This window comes from Grammomys surdaster, unplaced genomic scaffold (genome assembly GCF_004785775.1).
Source record: "Grammomys surdaster isolate TR1022 unplaced genomic scaffold, NIH_TR_1.0 131, whole genome shotgun sequence".
Lineage (NCBI taxonomy): Eukaryota > Metazoa > Chordata > Mammalia > Rodentia > Muridae > Grammomys > Grammomys surdaster.
The window spans coordinates 1,559,167-1,571,857 of record NW_021604589.1 but is presented as its reverse complement, the minus strand read 5'-3'; the positions used below and the strand labels follow the sequence as shown (position 1 = coordinate 1,571,857).

At 41.7% G+C, this 12,691-nt stretch overlaps 1 protein-coding gene across 4 annotated transcripts in view; it reads right to left on the bottom strand.

Annotated features, from left to right (window-relative positions):
- Positions 1 to 12,691, bottom strand: part of Ctps2 (CTP synthase 2) — a 117,475-nt gene that overhangs the window by 61,162 nt on the left and 43,622 nt on the right. The window lies entirely within an intron of this gene.

Sequence of the window (12,691 nt, the reverse complement as noted above, 5' to 3'; positions counted from 1 at the left end):
CATATATCACAGTCAGGCAAACACACACACACACACACACACACACACACACATATGGACATAACGGTAGAAAGGAAACATGTCAGGAGTCGGTGATGTTCTGGGGAGAAATGGAGGGTAGGTTTGTGTGGGGGATGTGAAGATATAAACTTGGTGGAGGAAGAAGTGGGCCAAAGAGTGAGGAGCCACAGGCTTCTTCGATGCCTTGAAGAATCTTGATCTACTGTACACAGTGTATGATCTGACATTGCTCCAGGCATACCAGTGAGACAACACAAAGGACCCAAGGCCAGGGCAGTGGCTCTGTCCCCTGTCTTCACAGAAATCTCCATGGGGGATTGAACCCTCCTCTTCAGACTCAGTTTCTACTAAACAATATACGTTGCACCCCGATTTGCCTTGAGTACTTAAACATAACATAATTGGCTAAAAAGCAATAATATAAGCTCATGTGATAAACAATAAAGTTAGATCTGTACTCTGATGCTAGTCTCTGGAGTCTGAATCCCGGGCATCATGGGCTCCATCTCCACTACCCCTGCCCCCACTTACTGGTCCCTGTTCCCACAGGTATGATCAAGACACAATACCATATACATACACAAAATGTGTATGAGCTGTCAAATAATAGGGTTTTTTACTCTTTTTTTAGATCTATTTATTTATTTTATGTATATGAATACACTGTAGCTGTTTGCAGACATACCAGAAGAGAGCATCGGATCCCATTACAGATGGTTGTGAGCCACCATGTGGTTGCTGGGAATTAAACTCAGGACCTCTGGAAGAGTAGTCAGTACTCTTAGCCGCTGATCCAACTCTCCAGCCCTTTTTTCTTTCTTTTTTCTTCTTCTTCTTCTTTTTTTTCTTTTTAACAAAATAAACATGGGACTAAAGATAGCTCAGGAATTAAGAGAACTGGCTGCTCTTGCAGAGGACCCAGATTTGGTTCCCAGAATCTATATGGTGACTCACAACCATCTGTAACTCCAGTTTTGGGATACACAACACTCTTCTGAGGTCTGTGGGTACCAGGCACACATGGTAGCACACATATATACATGCAGGCAAAACATTCACACCTATTAAAAATAGGTAAAAATGAAACTTCACTGTACATAAATATGTGTAAGGACAACTGTGGGGCTAGGGAAGTAATATAACAGTTTATTAGAGATCGTTAGCTTAGCATGTATATGACCCTGGGTTATCTCTAGTACCACCAAAATTAAAAAGAAAGAAAAATGCCAAATGTGATACCACATGCCTTTAATCCCAGTACTGGAGGCAGAGGTAGGTGGACCTCTCTGTGAATTTAAAGTCAGTCCTGTCTACATAACAAGTTCCAGGACATCTAAGGCAGCACTCTATCTCAAAAAAAAAAAATCCCAGATAGGCTGGAGAGATGGCTCAGTGGTTAAGAGTGCATATTGCTTCTGCAGAGGACACAAGTTCCAAATATCCACATCAGGTGGCTCACAACTACCTGTAACTCTAGTTCTGGGGGATCCAATGTACTCCCTAGAGCATCCCCAGGCACCTGCACACATTTGAACATACCCCATACATAACACACACACACACACACACACACACACACACACACACATATACGCGCATACATATAATTAAAAAGAAAAATAGAGGCTAGAGGGATTGTTCAACAGGTAAGAGCCCTGGCTGTTCTTCCAGACAACTGGGTTTGGATTCCCAGCACCCACATGGAGTCTCCTAACAGCTTGTAACTCCAGTCCAGGAGATCTGACACCATCTGCTGGATTCTTTGGGCACCAGGCACACAAATGGTGAACAGACAGGTATACATGCAGGCTAAACATCCATAGACATAAAACCAAAATAAAAACAAAAATTAGGGGGAAAAGTCCAGGATACTTCTACAATGTTGCCAAAGAATATAAAAATGTTATCAAGGACTTGGAAGGGATGCTGGGGAGGAAGATCTCTGGGACTCACTGGCCAGCCAGACTATCGTACTTGGTGATGCTTGTCTTCTGGCCTCCAGAGGCATGCCTGTGAATGTACACGCATGCACACACACACACAAGTGTAAACTGAGTCTGTGCATCGAGTTAGCTGCAGTCATATCCCTAGTAACCTTGAGGTGACCAGTGAAGCCCACACCTAGTTTGTGCACAGACTGGATAGGACACAAGCTAGACAGGGACAAGTTCATCTCTGGGGAGTTTAGTAGCAAGTGTCTTTACCTTGGAATCCCAAATTTGTATAAAGATCTGTTCACAGCACACAGCATGGGTAGCCACAAGGCACCAGACACAAAATGAGTCGGGCTTAATGACTTGGAGGGGATGGGGGAAATATATTCAAATATGCTTGGATATGTGCCAAAATATCCAATCTTAGCTGGTGGTGCACACTTTAAATCCCAAGTTAGAAGGCTAAGGTGAGAGGATCTAGAGGTCCACTGAAGCTACACAGCAAAACCTTGTCTCAAACAAAACAAAACAGAACAAAACAATGTGACATGCACACTAAAAATTAACATTTGTCTGCTTCTTGAGAGAGCAATCCAACTAGATGCCTCCTGCTCATACTTCCATACCTTCTGCTCACTTTCATGCCTTCCTGACAGGATGGAATGGACCCCCTCAAACTGTAAAGCAACATATAGACGTAATGTAGCTTCTTGTCAGGTATTAGCCACAACACAAAGAAAAGGTAACCAAGACAACTACACATTAGGAGGGGACTGGGCAAGGTGGGGGCGGGGATGAGAGCGCCACTTCTCACTTGGTACAAGAAGAATAACGAGGGGCTGATGAGATAGCTCAGCAAGTTTGACCCCAGGACCCACATAAGAGAACTAACCTCCACAAGATGGCCTATGACCTTCACCTGTGTCATGGGAGAGCTGTGGGGGCATGCACACAGATGCACACACAAAATAAATAAATGCTTAAAAACTATTACTTCCCAAATACAAGAGAATGATTTTTAATTGCTGAGTCACTAACCTTCATAACAAGCCCCTCTGCCTCCTTTCCTTCTGACAGTCGGAAAACAAACTATCTTAACTTTGAGAGTATACTCGTGATTTCGGAGGAAAGAATGCGGTTACGGAAGTTTCCCCAGTAATCAGACATCATTGCAATCTATGTTGTGTATTCAAGAAATTAAGCAGCAAGGAGACACTTGCTTCCATGCCTGATAAGATGGCTTCAATCCTCAGGATCTGTGTGGTAGAGGGAGGAAATTGACTCCTGCCTCCCACACATATAAATGCAGTAAGAAGATAGACAAGGAAGTAGGTGGGTAGGTACATTGATGGGTTGTGGGTAGATTGACTTGACAGAAAATGAAGCAGAAGAAGAAGAGAAAAAAACAAAAAAAGAACAAACAACAGTCAAAAAAAAAAAGGAGCCAGGCACCTATCATCTCAGGATTTGAAAAGTGGGAGCTGGAGCATCAGGAGTCCAAGGTCATCCTTGGCTACATAGCAAGTTGGAGGTCAGCCTGGGTATATGATACTCTGTCCCCAAAAGCCAGGCAGGGGTGGCACATATCTTTAATCCCAGTACTTGAGAAGCAGAGGCAAGAAGAATCTCTAAGTCTGAGGCCAAGCTGGTCTACAGAACAAGTTCCAGAACAGCCAGGACTAAACAAAGAAACCCTGTTTCAAAAAAAAAAAAAAAACCAGACAGACAGAGATAGAGATAGAAAGAGAAACAGAGAGAGACAGAGAGCACACATCCTTTAGTGCAGAGTACAGGTGGTGTATGCCTAGGCAGAGGCACCCTGGTTTACAGACCAAGTTCCAAGACAGCAAGGACTACACAGAGAAACCCTGTCTTGAAAAGCCAATAAGCAAACAAAGTGCAAGCATAAAAGCTTAAGATTCAAGCATAAAACAGTCTGAATAAAGCTAACTGTAACAAAAAAAAATTTAAGCATAAAAAATTAACCACAAAGAAAGGTGACTTCTAATCTTTCCACCAAGAAATAGAGCAGCATGTCTAGGTATGTAGCTGTGCTGGCTAGTTTATGTCAACTCGACACAAGCTAGAATAATTTGGGAAAAGAAAACCCAATTGAGAAAATGTCTGCACCCCACCCCTATGGAACATTTTCTTATGTAGTTGTTGATGTTGGAGGGCCCAGACCATTGTGAGTGGTGATGTGCCTAGGCAGATGGTCCTGAGTTGTATAAGAAAACGGGTTCGAGCCATGGGGAGCAAGCCAGTAAGCACCAATTCACTTCTGCAGCCTCTGCTTCTGTTCCTGCCTCCAGATTCCTACCTTGAGTTCCTGCCCTAACTTCCCTGGATGATAGACTAGTTGTAATAACCCCTTCAACCCAACCACTCCCACCTCCATTGTTTTGTCACAGCAATGGTAGTTATGTAGCTGGGGGATAGAACACTGAGCACTTCGAGTGGTAGGAAAGCACACTTGTACTACTGAGCCACACCCACAGCCCTGATGCTGCTTTTAATGGGAATCTCATCTCACCATCAAGCTTATTACTGGCTCTAGTTTGTAAAAAAACATTTTTTTCTTTGCTTCGCAAGTACAGGTTCTCCATGATTTGTTTCTGAGACTGTGAGCACCAGGTATGGACACTGTAGACAGTCCACTAAGCTGTATACTGTGAGATAAGGTTTCTCTCTTTTGTTCAAATCATATGCTGTGCTAATAGATTTCGTTCCTGGGATAAGCAATATCAGTCATGATCCTGACACAGTCTAATTCAGTAGCCTTGACTGTCCTGTAACACATTCTGTAGATTGGGCTACTCTCAATCTTTGCGTAAATCATGTGCCAGGTGAGCCAGATTGTACTCCAATGCTGTTGAGTACTCCAGAGGCAGAGGTATTTGGATTGCTGAGTTCAAGGCTAGCCTGATCTACAAAGCAAGTTCCAGGAAAGCCAGGGCCACACAGAGAAACCCTGTCTCAAAAAAAAGAAAAGTTCTAGTATTTGTTTAAGATTTTCACAGCTTTGTTCTTGCTTACTTTTCCTCATGCTGTGACAAAATACCTCAACAACTCAACTGAAGGGTTTACTCTGGTTCACATTTCAAGAGTATGGCCCATCATTGAAAGGAAATCCTAGAAGCTAGAGCTTAAGGCAGTAGTTCACATTTCATCCACAATCAGGAAGCAGAGAGCTATGCAAGTCATTGTTCACCTTGCTTTCTCTGTTTTATTCAGTCTGAAACCACAGCCTGTGGAATGGTGCCATCCACGGGGCGGTTCTTCCATCTGTAATTAACCTAATCTAGATAATCAATCCTTCACAGACACTACCAACAGCTAAATAATCCCTCACAGGTGTGCCTGGGTAATTGTCTTCTACCTGATTTCAGATCCTACAAAGTTGACAATAGGAATTATCACAATTCCCAGGCAACAGTAGCCTACAGTTCCAAGTTCATTATTTATGTGCCTTTTAATAAACTTACCTAGACCAGGCTAGCTCCCACTTTAGCCTATATCCTAGATGTCAATTAGCTCCTCACAAAGGAAACATGTTATTTCAGCTCCAAATATCTACAGCAAAAGATGACCATGGTGTCTCATGCCTGTGATCTGAGCACTTGGGAAGTAGAGAAAGGAGGACCTGGAATTTATCATTCTCGAATATGTAGCAAGTTTGAGCCAGTCTGGTAGTACACATGAGACCCTGTTTCAAAGAAGGGGAGAGGAGGATGGAAAGATGGTTCATCATAAAGTATTTGCCTGTCATGACCAAAACTATGGGCTCAATCCCCAGCATCATCAAAAATAAAATGAGAATGTGTTAATCTAAATATACCAAACATCTACTACAGTCAAAGAATTGTGAAAGATAGTAACTTCCAGACTGAGGTTCTAAATAAGTCTATCATGAACAAGGAAATGGTGGATAGGGAAAGCAGTATTTCCACTGGACCTTACACCTAGTGCCCTGATGCCTTGAGAGGGGTATACATGGAAGGGATGGCAGAGAACATTTAAAACAGAGAAAACCAGTGGGATGCTTCAGTGGACAAAGGCACCTACCACACAAGCCTAACAACCTGAGTTCAATTCCTAAAACCTATGTAAAAATGGAATGAAAATCAACTCTACAAAATTGTCTTCTGGGTTCTATATGCAAACAGTGGCACATGCACAAAAAATAAAAGGGGACAGAGAAAGAAAAGAACAAACCCCAGGCAAACAGTTCATGACCAACTTATAAGACTGTTCCAGGATTACACATGCTTTGCCTCTGCCATGGTTCTAGATCTTGAAAATTCTTGAGTACCATGCTAAGTAGCCAAACTCAGGTCAGAAAGAAGAAAAAACGATGCCAAGAGTCACAGACTAACTAGGGTTGTGACTCAGTGGCAGAGCACTTGCCTCACAAACATGATGGTCTAGGTTCCTTTCCAAGTACTGCCAAACAAAGGAAAGAGGAAGGAAGGAAAGAATCACAAAGTAACATAGGCATGCTTTTAAGATGAGGTAGGCACACCCACAAGGGTATAGCAGACATAAAGACTTACACAGGACTTTGATGAAACAAATATTTTCTATGATTGCTAGATATACTAGCATGGGAAAATTGTTTCAAGTTTAACCTTCAAAAAGGATACAAATGAAGTAGGGTACGGTGACTCATACCTGTAATCCCAGCACTCAAGAGGCAAGGCAAAATGATTGTTGCAGATTCAGAGCCAGCATAGTGACCTTATCTCAAAAAATGGGGGGGTGGGGTGAGTTTACTTGAAAGATCTTCTTGACCTCTCTTCCTAGACTGACCTGATCCTCACATCACCAAAGTTCATCTACATTCCCCCTCTAATGAACACTGCCAGGACCTTTTGAGCCATGAAATTCAGTTGCTCACTAGTTGTAGGCTGGCTCCACCAAGGCAAGGCAAGAAACATGCTCGCTTGCTCACTCGCTCGCTCATATTCTCATTCTCTCTCATTCTCTCTCTCTCTCTCTCTCCCTCTCCCTCTCCCTCTCCCTCTCCCTCTCCCTCTCCCTCTCCCTCTCTCTCTCTCATTCTCTCCCTCTCCCTCTCTCTGTCTGTCTCTGTCTCTGTCTCTCCTTCACCTCCTCTTACTCCTCCTCCTGCTGTGTGTGTATGCTTGCTCATATGGATATATATGTCCACATGTGTTCCTGTGCACATGTATGAGTCTGTGTGTGAAGGCCAGAGGCCAACCTTGGGTTGCTTCTTCAGGAACCATCTACCTTGTTTTAAATTTACTTTTATGTATATGTATTTAAGTGTGAAGCATATGTATATATGGTGTAAGTGAATGTGTATGTATGCATACATCCATTCATGTGTATGCAGATACCAGAAGAGGACATCCTGCTCTGTCATTCTCTTGATTCCTTTGAGACAGGTTCTCTCATTGAACTTGTAGCTAGGCTGGCAGCTAGCAAGCCCAATTAAAGAAGCTCATGTCTCTGACACACACACACACACACACACACAGCCACACTCAACTACAGTCTCAGCACTTGAGAGATGGAGGCAGGAGGACCAGGAATTCAGGGTCATCCTTGGCAGAATACTGAATTCAAGGCCAGCCAAAGATACATGAGATACCCCTATCTCAAAAAACAAACAACTATAGAATAATTGAAACTTGTTAAAGACAGTAGGTCTCAAATGTTTTTACCAAACTCACTGAACTACATGGCTAGTGGATGTTAGCATGACTTTAGTAATCATTTCATAATGTATATATATACACCAAAACTCACTTTGTACATGTTAAATATCATTTTTCTTCCAGTTATGATGGCCCCTGCCTAAGGCATCTTTTCCTGTGTCCTACCCCCGACCCCTTTACAGAGTCTGCGGTCTGAAAGGGGCCAATGCAATTTGAAGTGAGCGCCCATTAGTGAGTTTTAAGAGTAATCCATAATGTTAACAATAAATGACTGACTCCATGAATGCTTTAAAGCTAATGTATTCGTCAGGCTTTTGTACCTTGAGCTCAGTGGGAAATGCCTTAGAAATAAGTATTTCAACCACTTGATTTTTTTTTAATAGAAATGACTGAATGGTGGTGGGAGGAGATACTTTGGGAAGGGCACTGTTTGGGGCTGTCCACTTTAGAGGCCTAAGTGCAGCATTGCAAATGAACTACCAACACAATTCCATTTGCAGGAGACCTGGGGATTTGAGAAATTCGGTGCATTAGTTACTTTTCTTATTGTGACAACATGCCTGACAAAAGCAACTTAAGGAAGAAGGGGGTGGAGGGGTTGGCTCACAGTTTGAGACCACAGTCTATCATGAAGAAGATGAGGAGGAGGATGACACTGTGGTGCCAGTGTGAGGTACATGTTCTAAAAGCCAATCAAATGCCTAAAAGGTTCCTTTGGATTAAATTACCTGGGTGTTTGTTTACTTGTTTGTTTGAAACAGAGTCTCATAAAACCCAAGCCAGCATCAAACTCCTGATCCTCCTTGTCTCCACTTCCCAGGTGCCAGGATTATGGAGTTGTGGTCTTTTGGGAGATCTGTTATTGTTTGGCTCATTGGAGTCTTGTTCTTTTATTTTATTAAAAAAAAAAAAAACCTTAATTTGCATAGCATCAAATGAGTCAAAAGAAATACCTCAAACAGGGCTTCAACTGAAGGTAGAAAAAAAATGTAATGCATTCATTATGTTTAATGCATAACATAAATTACCCTTCACAGAAATCAGCTTTTAACTGTAACTTTTTCATGAATCAGATGTCAAATTATTTTTAACTCTGAAGCTTCCTAGTTTAGAAAGAGATAAATGAAGACATAACTATGATAAAGAACTCTAATCAGAATAGTATCCAATACTACAATCTCAAATGCCCACTTGCATCTTGCTAAAACATAGCCATATGTTCTAGCCATAGCATGAGTGGTTCAGTAGTGGGATTCTAGTAGTAGCAGTATTCTAACCTGGAGCTGGCCAGGCCGTTCAGCAGTTAAGTGGCTGTTCTTACAGTGGATCCCGGTTCACTTCCCAACACCCACATGACTGCTCACTATTATCTGTAACTCCAGTTTCAGGGACTCTAATACCCTCTTCTCGTCTCCCAGGGCACCAGGCATGCCCGCTGTGCACAACTACACATGTAGTCAAGACACTCATACACAAAAAATAAAATCATTTATGGGAAAAATACTTTTAATCTCCCACTTTTGTTTAAATTTTGAAAATGTGTGTATTTCTGTACATCTGTATCTATGGCATGTGCGTGGCCACAGAGGACAGAAGAGATAGCTCTCCTGGAGCTAGCGTTGACAGGCAGCTGTGAGATGCCTAATATGGGTACTAGAAACACAATGTGGGTCCTCTGGAAGAGCAGGAAGCACTGCTGAGCAAAGTCTCCCACCCCTTCCCCACTCTTTTACCAATACCATCATCTGAGAGTCCACATATGTTTCGAAGGCAGCACATGCATTCTGCTTTCATGATGTTCTATTTTACATGAATTCACATTTGGTTTTTAATAATGTTTTATTACGTTGTATTTATTTTTGTGTGAGGATTCATGTGCTATGGACATCAAAGAGCATCCTCTAAGAGTCTGCTCTCTCCTTCCACTATGTGGCTTCTAGGAATCAAGCAGATCTTCATGCTTGGTGGCAAGTGCTTTTACCTGCTGTAGCATCTCCCTCACTATTCTGGTTTTGTTTGGTTTTTTTGTTTTGTTTTTTGTCTTGTTTTGCTTTGAGGCAGGGTCTCACTATGTGATGGAGGATAGCCTAGAATATACGCTACAGGACTCCAACTCACTATCCTCTTGCCTCTGCCTTCTTACTGCTGGGATTACAGGCCTGATTCCAATGATGGCATCATGGCTAGTTTGGAAAAACAGATTCTTTTTCTCCACTGACTTAAAAACTAAAAAGCAGGAAAAGCAGAGCCTCCAGTGGGAGAAGGGATCTGAAATACAGAATCTGAATTTGTATGGAGAGCTGAAACTTTTATGTTGGGGGTTCCCTTTCTTTCTCAGAATTGGCTGGTTTGGGCTATTGTGGAAGATTGGATAATCCAGACAAAGAAGAGAAAAGTTGGGACTACATATGCCCCAACCTCTCCCAGGAGATATGGGAGTCCCACCAAAAAGGCTGCTAAGTCTTTGTCTTGTAGAGGAAAAAGAATCAAGAAGTCAGCCATCTTAAATGTTTAAGTGAAAAGTACATTAATTTACCTAAAGCTCCTTTCCTGTCTGCTTACCAGGGAGCTCTCTGATACCTGGTTCTTCAGACAGATGATAGTTAGAATGAAAGTCAGCTACATTCCTGAGAAGCTTCCTCTAAATGCAGCTGAGACAATTTTAAAGCAGAAAAGAGACCAGAATTGCTACAGATCCAGAAGTATTCTGCAACACTACAAAGTATTCTACTAGGTCTTGTGGATAAATCAGCTTATAACAAATTTTTGCTCTCTTTCCTAGGTACCCTTGGACTCAGCATATACTGTAGCCCTTACAGAAAAATCTATTTTTCCTTTTACGTGTGCCTGTTAAGAGCATATTCTGAATAATAGTATCTCTGACGATTTTGTAAGCAACCATAACACTTTCATGCATTCCAAAAAGGTAGGGAGGTCATGACAACCAATGAAATGAAACAGATTGTGGCAGCAGACATATTGTAAGAGAGTCTCCTGGTTTCCAACATGTTTACTTTCTTTAGCTGGAAGAGCAAGAATGACCACGCCCACTAAGTAATTGCTATCTACCCAAGTGAAGTCACTCCTCAGGCATTGTGCTCTTGGTTGCATTATGATTCCATCCCCCTTTAATAAGACTTTCAGCCATCAGCACAACTGCTGGTTCTTAAGGCTATTTTTCTCTGGCAAAGTGATCTCGGCACATAAAGACATTCAATAGCAATTAGGTTTTATTGTTCTCATCTCACTTATGTGTGTAGGAGCCATTGAAATGTAAAATGCACACATCCTCTGACTTAGCAATTTCCCTTCTATGGATTCATCCCACAGATGTGCTTATGTATGGATACAGAACATACTTGTACATGGAGGTCAAAATATAGAGTGACTTCAGATTACAAAAAGAAAGCGCACAACCCAAATACAAGACTATAAACACAATACAATAAATGCAATAAATACTCTCATGCCCATGGTGCACACAGCTAGACAAGCCATAAAAGGTCCTTACACAATGACAGGTGATCAGTACAAGATAGGAACAGTGTCTCAAGGATGCTAGCTAAAGTGGCTGTGGGTGTTGCCCAGTGGTTAGTACACATGGTGTCTTGAGTTCCCATTCACTGCATTGACTGAACCCCAAAAGAGTGTATATCCATCCATGCATGTGTCCCTGAACTAATAACAACAGCACAAAATAAAGGTAGTTGCCTCTGTGGAAGAGAAGTAAAGCAAAATGAGACAAATGAAATCCCTTTATACCTTTTCTATAGGCTTTTTTATCCTGAGTGTCAATTATTCTTTAATGTATAAACACACATACAGAGTTAAAAGCTGTCATCCAAGACTTAACCTCGACAAAGCTGTCTAATAGCGGCACCTACTGGTAAAATTCTTTCTTATCCCAAAGTAGCACCTGAGAAAGAAAAGCCATCATTTTCCTGGCAGAGCCACTGCAGCTATTACTCAGAAAATACATTTCTATTAAAGCCTCCTAAGGAATTTTTTGATGATATGAGGCCTTCTGAGCATGAGGCTTAAAAGTACCATCTGGCTGGGAAGTGACGGTTCATTATGGTTTGAACTGCAAGCTATAAAACGGCATGAATATTCTATATCCTTCCATGAGGTGATCTCCAGCATATAATGCCAAGTTAAGAAAAAAAAAACAAATCAGGAAAAAATGAGAAAAATGTACTGTGGTATATCTTAAAAGGGGAAAAGTTACAAATGGACAAATGCATTTGTTTATATTTTAATTAATTTTAAGATTTATTTTTATCTATGTGTACGAGTCTTTTGCCTGCATGTATATAACTGTACCATGTCTATGCAGTGCTTACAAAGGCCAGAGGAGAAGTCAGATCCCCTGGAACTGGAGTTATAGGTGGTTGTGAGCTGCTATGTAAATGCTGGGAACTGAATCCAGGTCCTCTGCAAGAACAGATGCTCTTAACTGCTGAATCATCTCTCCAGACCCGATTTATAGTTTTTAAAATAGAAAGATGGGGCTAACAAGATAGCCTAGTAGATAAGGATGCTTTCCACCAAGCTAATGATCAGAATTCTACCCCCAAGACTTGTATGGTGGAAGGAGAGAACCAAATCCCACAAAAGTTGTCTCTACTACAGCAGGCACATGAACTATAGGACACATATACACACATGCACATCCACTCAAATAAAATGTCATTTTTAATGGAATGAACAAAGGAAAAAAGGAACAAATTGTTGCTATAAAGCAGGGGTGTTACGGTTCAAGTATGAAAAGCACACCACAGGTTCCTATTGTTTGTGTGTTTGAACACTTGTTCCCCAGCTATAGTGCTTTTTAAGAAAGCCAGGGAGCCTTTTGGACAAGGGGTGTAGGTGGCAGATGGATGTTGGACTGTTTAAGATGGAATGAGGGTTAATATGCAAGCTCTGCTTGGCACTTATTATCTGCCTACAGCATAAGACAAAGTACCTTATGCTCCCACCAACATGGAGAAGAACCAGTCCTACCCACCACGTCTTCTCTATCATGATGGGAGATATATATGTGTGTGTATATAT